Raw genomic sequence first — 10,157 nt, 5'->3', positions numbered from 1 at the left:
TAATCCTTAATATTATTGTTGCCTTTAATTTCAGTATGAGTAGCTAATTTATTCGTGCTAGGATGTAGAGGAATTGTAGTGTAGGCGGCAATATAATGAACACGGACTGAATCGCGTGTCAGTCGATCGACCGCCATACCTGGTCGATCGACTGACCACGTGAGGTTTTATTTTCGTTTTAATTGTTTTAATTCTTTATTCGACAAATCGAGTGCACACGACTAGTTGAATGTTTAGGATATGACTGACCCATTAGATCGAGAGATAGGGACAGTTATTAGATCACCAATTAAAATGACTAAACTATGCTGAGATCGAAAGATAGGTAAAGTTTAGACCGTTAGTCACTTTTCAAGACGAAAGATAGTATTAGTGATATTAGGGACCTATAGCGAGATCGAAAGATGCTATTTGTTAAGAGTGGACCGAGAGGACCTCTTTATTTCCCGCCTCATGTGTTTGATTTAGACCTGTTTAGTATGCTGCCGCCGAAACTATAACGAACCGACCATCCTAGTACCTCTTTTTATACTTGATTTCATCCGTTTGCTTAGTTTACTTTATTTTATTGTTCATTAGCTATAGACCAATCCAATCAACCCCCACCTTATTGTTACCTTAGACCGAATTTAAACAACGAGAAATTACGTCTGCCTCTCTGTGGTTCGACCCGACTGCCGCTAGCTATAGTTGTAGTTGGAGATTATAATTTTATTTTTGACACCTCACGACGGGTATCAAATTTTGGCGCCGTTGCCGGGGAGGCAATTGTTCTAATTTTTAGTTGTTTTTATTTAGTCTTTCTTTAGTTTAAGGGACTTCCGTTCCTTAAACTTTTCTTATATTCTTTTTGTAGTTTCTTTTTATGCGCAGGTCACAGGGTGGTGAACTAGTACCATTAAATCCTGAGATCGAGAAATCCTTGCGCGAGTTGAGATGATCACAAAGAGTATTACCGACAGAGGAAGAGCTGAGTACTCTGTCAAGCTACTACGAGAACGCTCTGTTCGAAGGAGATCCACCTACATCTCCTGCCTCTACTTCTTCAGCTGAGACAGTCACTTCTCCAGAAATTCCAGTCATGGCTGAAGAAGCAACCATTGCTAGTCACTCAGAGCCGACAGCTGCGAATCTCTACAAAGGATTCGAACTACCTGGGGAGGCGAGAAAATTCGAGCCAAAGCCCTCCTATATTAATCTGGTTGAGAGAAACCAGTTCGGGGGAGCTGCAAACGAAGATGCAGCCAAGCACATGGAGATTTTTATTGATTATTGTTGCTCTATACCCCCGTCGGCCGGTGTGAACCAATACCAGATCAAGGAGACCATGTTCATTTTCTCCCGTCGTGATGCTGCAAGAGAGTGGTATATATATAGAGATCTGGACCGAGCCGTTCATGGGATCACCGACTGGAATTCCTTAGCCCTGGCATTCTACAAAAAGTACTTCTCTGCCTCGAAGACTAATGCCATTAGAGCTCAGATCACGAGCTTTAAACAGGGGCCTGATGAGAACTTTCATGAAGCATGGGTCTGTTTCAAGAAATTGGTGCGAACCATACTGCACCATGGGTTCGAAAAATGGAGTCTTTGCAATCAGTTCTATAATGGGCTGTATGACGATCAGAGGGCTATTTTGGATGATGCAGCCAATGGCCGATTTGCTGAGAACATGGGAGAGACTAAGGGGTGGAAGATCATCGATGATTTGGCCACTCATAAGGCTGAATATGCGAATTCGAGAGGAAACCAGAGGAGAGCTGCTGAATCTTCCTCTGTTGCTACACTAGAAGCTCTCACTGCAAGGTTTGACAAATATGAGTTAGGAGGAGCTTCTAAAGGAGGGATGTGCCATGTTAACGTTGTTTCAGACGGTCCTTTTGTATGTAGAAGATCTGGAGCTGAGGGGCATGTCTCAGAGAATTGTTCTGTCCCCTTTGAGTCTTGTGCTGCCTTTCAACACTATAGGCAGACAAACACGTACTATGAGCCGAATGTCCACCCCAACTTGAGGTGGAGTAGCCAGAATGTCCTGAATCCGACCCAACCTCCACAACAGCAGCAGCAGCAAACATATGTGCCTCTACACAAACAACCATATCAAAAACCTCCGTATATTCCTCAGCAGCAGCAACAATCCCAAAATTTCGAGTTCACTGAGTTGAAGAACTTATTGCTGAAGGAGTCCCAAGCTAGAGAGGCTGGGATGAAGATGTTAGAGAGCCAAATTGCTCAATTGGCTAGCAACAGTACCACTCGAGCTCCGGGACACTTACCGACTCAAACTGACCAGAAAGAGACCCTAAATGCCATAACTTTGAGGAGTGGGTCTACCCTGGAGGGGCCTGCTATGGTCGAGGATGCCACTGCAAAAGATGAGGCAAAACCGGGTCAAAACAAAGCTGGAACGAGCAAAGGAAAGAAAAAAGCGTCTACCAGGTATATCAGTCGATCGACTGACATACCCGGTCAATCGACCGTGCGGGGTTACGTGCTTACGCCTGTTCATCTCAGTCGATCGACTGACATCACTGGTCGATCGACTGAGATCGCTGCTGATAGTGAGATTTTTCGTCCTCCGATGCCCGACAACTTGAAGGATCATTTGTTTCGGGGCACGACGAAATTCCGAAAATATTGGGGAAAGACCCGAGTCTGATGGGTCGATCCCCGGCTCAATACGACCCGATGTCGATCAATGGTTCACATTTTCGACGGTCTGAAGAGGGTTCAAGCTTCAACAAGGAGAAAGCAGTGGACTTCCAGCCTAAGTCCACGGATACCGGCATGCGCGATTTAGAGGAGAGGGCTAAGCTACTTCTTATAGCCCCATATCCGGAAAGACTAGTGCCGACGAAGGAACAGGTATCTTTCAATAAATTTGAAAAAGTTATTCGTAGCTTGAATGTATAAGTACCCTTCCTTGAGTTAGTTAATCAAGTGCCTGCCTATACTAAATTCATGAAACAACTCTTGTCTAAGAAAAAGTCACTTGAAAATGTGCATACTGTCGCATTAACCAAAGAGTCATGCTCTTATTTGTCTCACACTGCACCCCATAAGCTAGAGGACCCGGGTAGCTTTTTCTGTTCCTTGCAATATAGGTACCTTCTCTATTGAGAAGGCATTATATGACTTAGAAGGCTAGTATAAGCGTCATGCCCCTGAGTTTTGCTAGGAAGCTCAAATTCACTAGGTTCGCAGTGACAGACATGACAGTACAGATGGCTGACCGGTCTGCGGTCCAGCCAATAGGAGTCTTAGAGGACATTCCTGTCCAAATAGGGAAGTTTTTCTTCCCCGTCGACTTCGTTGTACTTGACATGCCTGAGGATGCCCATATTCCCATTATTTTGGGTAGGCCATTTCTGCACACTGCTGGTGCAGTCATAGATGTCGGTCTAGGAACCTTGACCTTCAAAGTGGGCAAGCATTCTATTGTCTTTGCCCAGCCGTCTAAGAAAAAGGACCCCATGTGGCCTGTGACTTGTAATACGGTTTATGACAAGAAATCGTACTTTGTGCTTCCTGACATGCCTATCTCTATTCCTGTTGTAACCCCTCCGCCCCAGATTGGGAGCAAATTGGAGGAAGATTTGTCTATTTCTGATATTGCAGGAGCTGGTTTGGGGAAGGAAGAACTGCAAGTCACTCTAGCTGCGAAGAAGCCAATCATTTCACAAGGAGGTCTTGGTTGCCTTAGCTATGCCACCGATGAGGAAGTTGATGACGAGCCAGTCAAAGTAAAGGAGTCCGACTTGGACTTTGATGAGCAAGAAGAGGCCATTGACTGGGGAGATGATGAAAGTGTTGCTCCGTTGAGCCATACGGACATGGAAGCTAAGAAGGGTGCAGCTGATAAGATAAGCACCGTTGAGGCTACCTCTAGTAGCCAGAAGCCGACGAAGTGGGCCATTCCGTGGCCGTTCTTGATCAACTACTAGTTGATCACATGTTTTCCAAACTTTTTATTTGCTTTTGTTAGACACTTTTTATTGCTTTTGTGTGCGCAAAACTTCGCATTTTATTTTGCTTGCTTAGGGTTTTATACGCTCTAGGCTTTACTTTGGGTTTTGCGCAATTTTGGGCGCGTATTATTGTGCACTTACAGGTTTTTAGACCTCATTAGCTCAAGTAATTGAGAAAATACGAAGAAATAAGAATTTACAGTAGTATCTTCAGTCGATCGACTGGGCTATATAGTCGATCGACCGGTCTGCAGTTTCCAGGAGCTACTGTTCCTTCCACCTCGGTCGATCGACTGAGCTATATGGTCGATCGACCGACATGCACTGCTGTACCTGTTCACGGCCTCTCTCCTGCTATGTTTGGTCGATTTGCGGAATTGAGGGAGTTTTCTACTCCACTTTATCTTCCGTCATTTTATTTATTTCTTCTATTTTTCTCAATTATGCACATAATACCGCTTCATTATTGTCTTTCTCGATTTTATGCGTGGTATTTTGTTTGTCTTTTCAGGCACTTATTAGTAGCACTGCTGGCTACTGAAACCTCCTAGCTTACGCTGGTTTGGAGAGGTTTCCTTTGCTGCGCTTAAAGTCTTGTGAGTCTCTAAGTCTTTACTTCATGTTTTATTTGTTTAAATTTCTCGCAAATTCTCATTTCTCTTTTCTTCATTACACGATTTTGCACAATGGGGACATTGTGCGATTTGGTTTGGGAAAGGGTTTTGCGTCGCATATCATTTGCTTGCATTCACGTTTACATTTTGTTTTGCATTGTTTATTTCATTCTTATATACAAAAATCCAAAAAAATTGAAAAAATTTCAAAAATTTCAAATAAAATGCACGTTTATTTTAGCATATAGGTCGAGTCGGAACGGTAGTATTTCAATGATGACATTGCATTTGCATTTGGTTATGCCTAAGCCTTGCTTGATTAACATGTTATTAGTAGAATCGTATAAGTGCATATCTACGAGTTTTCGTTAATTTATTTGCTGAGCTTGAGACTTGACTTTGAAAATTGGCAAACTACATCATATTTCTGAGATTCAGAGCCTATAACTGGTGACATTTATGACCGGTTTATTTAGGAATGTGAGTAGTACTCCTTATGAGACATGTTACATCAATGTGCATAAATATGAACTTAATCTGCTTAATACCTGTATGCATTCGGTTTGTGGTTAGTTGACACATGTGGTAGAGGTTTTCCTTTATTCATTTTACCCATAAGCTCCACACTGCCAAAAATATCCTTTTTGTCCTATTTACTACATCCTACATTTAGCCTGCCCTTGTCAAGCTAGTAGTTTAGTTGTTGGGATTGTTACTTAGTTTTTTGTAGCATTTGCTCTTATTTGAGATGTTGTTGGGAGAATAAAAAGAAAGAAAAGAAAGAAAAAAAGAACTGAAAAAGTTGGAAAAAAAAGAAGTGAAAAAAAACAAATGATTCAAAGAAAAGAGAAAAAGAGGTTCTGTACTGTTTAAGCGGTCGATGGACTGGCATCGTAGGTCGATCGACTGAGGTTCGAGAAAAAAAGAAAGAATCAATTTCGCATAATTCAAGTTTTATCTTATGGCGATTTTTGCTCCCATGTATTATTCATATCTTATGGGGAGTTAGTTGATTACTTTTATACCTGGAGATTGTGAGATTTGTGCTTGCTATAGCACCGTTTCATTTGATTTTTGAGCAAGAAGTTGGATGTTGCCATATGGTTCCGTTTTGGTACTAGCTTGATCACATGTACCTCCACTTTTCCATATATGTTTTGCCTCTTCTTACCCATACCTCACATATCCCATATATACCTCGGCATGTATCATGGTCATTTGTTGGTTGGAATGCGTATGTACGGTTGTAGAGATTGTTTTCATATTATATTGCAGGCATGCTCTTATAGGTCGTAGTTAGGTGAGAGTTTGTACAAAATGAATTCTTTCTATCCTCTTATATATTCACCTGTGCTTATTTGAGTGATTTGAGCGACCCGTGAGAGTCCGATTTGATAAGTCTCTATGGTTGACGGTTCAGCAGTTTTTAACGACCTTATAACTCGTTTGCATGATTCGCATTACTAAGTGATTGTTAGTTATTGCATTAAATTGGTTTAGGCTTTACATGTTGTAATTCGCTCTGAGATTGAACTCGTTCCATTAGGTCATTAGATCGAGTCTAGTTCTTGCTTGGGGACAAGCAAGGGTTTGGTTTGGGGAAGTTTGATGCGTGTCTTTTATATGATGTTTTACATCCCATTTTACACGCATTTCAGAGCTCATTCATGTAGTTTATGCTACATTTCTCCCCATTTCCGTCTACTTCCGTGTTTTTGTACATTATTGCAGAAATGTGAAGAATCCAGCGGAAATCGAGCTAAATCCGTCCCCGAGTATCCTGCATTGCATTTGACGTGAAGTATTCGCTTAAGGAACGAGCTTGGTGCGCAATCCAAGGCCCAAAAGACAAATCCACGAGATTATAAAAGTCAAGTAGCAGCTAAAGCAGTCGATCGACCACTACCTTCAGTCGATCGACCAAATCACGGGCTCAGAAGCTACTGTACACTGCTAGTCAGTCGATCGACCACCATGCTCAGTCGATCGACCACATCGCTGCTTCAGACGAGAATTAAAAGATCGAGGAACTTGAAGCCCATGATGTTTAGGTTTTGGAAATAAAAGTTACGTATACTTTCTATATAATGTAACCTAGAACATCAGATACAATCATCCGGTTTTTATCAAGTTTTACATTAAGTTTTACATAGAGTTCCTTAGAAATAATTAGGGTTCGAGATTACTTTCGGTATTAATGCAATTTGCTTTGTCATTCGGCTTTGTTCTTTTCCTTCGCAATTCACACGGTACTCTCTGGCTTTATACTGTTATTTTCGTTCATAGTTATCGAATTGCTAGATCAGTTCCCAAGCCGAATTGCCATCTTTTGTTAATTGTCTATTTTACCGTTTTAAGCATGAATTCCGTAGCTTTAATCCTTAATATTATTGTTGCCTTTAATTTCAGTATGAGTAGCTAATTTATTCGTGCTACGATGTAAGGGAATTGTAGTGTAGACGGCAATATAATGAACACGGACTGAATCGGGTGTCAGTCGATCGACCGCCATACCTGGTCGATCGACTGACGATGTGAGGTTTTATTTTCGTTTTAATTGTTTTAATTCTTTATTCGACGAATCGAGTGCACACGACTAGTTGAATGTTTAGGATATGACTGACCCATTAAATCGAGAGATAGGGACAGTTGTTAGATCACCAATTAAAATGACTAAACTATGCTGAGGTCGAAAGATAGGTAAAGTTTAGACCGTTAGTCACTTTTCAGGACGAAAGATAGTATTAGTGATATTAGGGACCTATAGCGAGATCGAAAGATGCTATTTGTTAAGAGTGGACCGAAAGGACCTCTTTATTTCCCGCCTCATGTGTTTGATTTAGACCTGTTTAGTATGCTGCCGCTGAAACTATAACGAACCGACCATCCTAGTACCTCTTTTTATACTTGATTTCATCCGTTTGCTTAGTTTACTTTATTTTATTGTTCATTAGCTATAGACCAATTCAATCAACCCCCACCTTATTGTTACCTTAGACCGAATTTAAACAACTAGAAATTACGTCTGCCTCTCTTTGGTTCGACCCGACTGCCGCTAGCTATAGTTGTAGTTGGAGATTATAAATTTATTTTTGACACCTCACGACGGGTATCAAAGTTGTATAGGCCGGGCACGACGATGTGGAAAAGCTGTGGACCTTGGAGGTATAGAACAGGCAGGGCATGGTATATGGAGTTAGCCCTGGACATGACGTGGCAAGCCCACATGGTGTGGTTGAGCTTGGGCTGTGAGTCTCTTGGTAACAGACCACTTGGTTTGAGTTTGAGACAACGTTGGTTGAGAGCCCTTCGGGCGTGTGACATATCTATTTTTATCAGCATTGTTGTTATATTTACTAGTCATGCAATTGTTATAGTTTCAACATGTTAGTCTTATTATTCATATGGTCATTTAGGTTTACTTGTGTGTTTAATGGTGTATGTTTATGTTTCTTTCCTGGAAATAGTTGACTAGCGGGTTAGTCCTTGAAGGGTGTCGGATACTGGTTGGGACTAGAACGATGACTACAGTTGTGTCTAGATCACCTAGTTATTCAGACATTCATTATTTTATAAACTAGACTTAATTTTTATTCCGCTGCGAGTTTGTATTATGTAATACCCGTTCTTTTAGAGACCCTTTGACCAGTGTTGACTGACCTTGGGAGCGGGAATAGTTCTTAGAAGTACGTCCCAAAACTATCTTGGGTTATGTGTTAGGAGTGGTACTCGATAGAGTAGAGGCTACTCGATCGAGTAGCGAGGTTACTCGATCGAGTAGGGGGTCACTCGATCGAGTATGTTGGGTACTCGATCGAGTATCGAGTTTTCAGCGAGGGTTTTTAATCGCGTTTTGTTAAATCCGCAATTAATTTCCGCCTCATTCTTCCCATCCATCAGTCGCCTCTTTCCCTTCCCTTCACCACAAAACCTCCATGGAAGCCCTTTGAAGGACCGTGTGCCTTAGGAGAACGTAGCTTGTGTCGGGTAGCGGTCTTTTGCCGGGTTTCTCCTTATAGGTATGTCGTAATCATCATCACTATCCTCATCTTTGCAATTAGGGTTTGCTTGGTAGTAATAGATGATAGTGTTGTGCTTATAGGCTTTGCTTGGTTGCTGGTTATGGCATGTGTTGGCATGGATTGGTTGCAGTTGCTTAAAGGTAGGTTCGCCTACTCAGTTTCTGTAGATGGTCTAGTGTGTCGGATGTTGTGGTTGTATTGTGGTTGTTGTATTTTATCGCATTCGTAGTGTGACGGTTCTGATTGCGATTGTGATTGTTTGTCTCTGGTTCTCGAGATGCGTTTTCGGCTGAGTGGAGTCACTTGCGGGAGTGGCTTCACGCCCTAGTTTAACCCTCCGTGGAACCCGCCACGGGAAGGGATGTGCACATTAATGGGACAGGGTTATCGCTCGGTATGATGAGCGGGGCTTAGGTGGGAACGGCTGCGGTCCCCCACTGGCAGGGCTGGTCCAGTGGACAGTCGGTGACGGAGATTGATTAGAGTGGGTGTGTTTGTGTGTGTGACAGATTGTGTTGAGTGGTATTGATAGTTATTGTTGATATTGCCGTATCTTATCTCAGTACTAACCTTGTGTGGTTGTCTGGTTTGTGTATGTGTCTGCCGTGATCCCTTATGGTGAGCAGTCTGTCTTAGCAGGTGTTGATATGGTTGATAGCTGGAGTTCGGGCAAGGATGAGTCTTCACGAGATTTGATAGTTATAGCGAGTAGTCTTTGAGTTGTATCTTTATATCATCAGTTGGTTTTAAATCACTTGTAAAGTAACATAATAGCTCTTTTATCAACATTTGATTATTACTTCCTCGGGCAACCGAGATGGTAACGCCCTTATATGCTAAGGAAGGCCTAGTTAAGGCTCCTCTGAATATGGGGTGTTACAAAGTGGTATCAGAGCGACGATTTTGGAACCTGTAATGAATGAATTAATGAATGTAGTGAGTCTAATAAAATGAACCTGGTGTATGTATAATGGGAGCCCCGCTGATGCTAGATTTTGGGTGAGTAGGCGCCCTCATTTCAAAGTCTTGGCCCCATGATACTTAAGCCAGTCACATGGTACGGGAATGTGGAGTCCGTGTGTCTATGTGTGATGTGTATGTTAATTGTGCCGGAGCTACCTCTGGTTAAGTCTTTTAAGGGGGGTGTGATAGTGGTATTTGGGCCGTGTATAGTAATCTTTGGTGGAATTAGTAAAGTTTTTGGCGTGATTAGTGAGCTTATACGATGTTTATGAGATACGTAATAAAGGTTTACGTGATTGAGATGCGTGAAAATGTGGAAGTGTATGTCGTGACTTGAAGAGTGAACATGTTGGTGTTTGCTATAAGTGATGATGACGGTAGTCATATACGAGTTTATAAACCCTACCGGGATTACGATGATGATAATTATGGAATTGTTGAGTTATAATATGAAACATAGCTTATAATAATGCGCATATGCCTTGTTTATTAGTTGAAATTTTCCGTTGCGTAATAATTGATTTGTGTAAAATGATTTACTTATGATTGAATGTGGAACATGATAGATTAATTTGTTATGAAGAATATGC

The 10,157-nt window shown here is 41.7% G+C and overlaps 1 non-coding gene across 1 annotated transcript; it reads right to left on the bottom strand.

Moving 5' to 3' along the window:
* Window positions 1–1,468: 1,468 nt before the first annotated feature.
* On the bottom strand, window positions 1,469–1,575 carry LOC141650371 (small nucleolar RNA R71). The gene has a single exon (XR_012546410.1). It is a non-coding gene; the product is annotated as a small nucleolar RNA R71 (small nucleolar RNA).
* Window positions 1,576–10,157: the final 8,582 nt, after the last annotated feature.

The sequence above is a fragment of the Silene latifolia genome, chromosome 3 (genome assembly GCF_048544455.1).
Source record: "Silene latifolia isolate original U9 population chromosome 3, ASM4854445v1, whole genome shotgun sequence".
Lineage (NCBI taxonomy): Eukaryota > Viridiplantae > Streptophyta > Magnoliopsida > Caryophyllales > Caryophyllaceae > Silene > Silene latifolia.
This window is presented reverse-complemented; position numbering and strand designations above follow the sequence as displayed.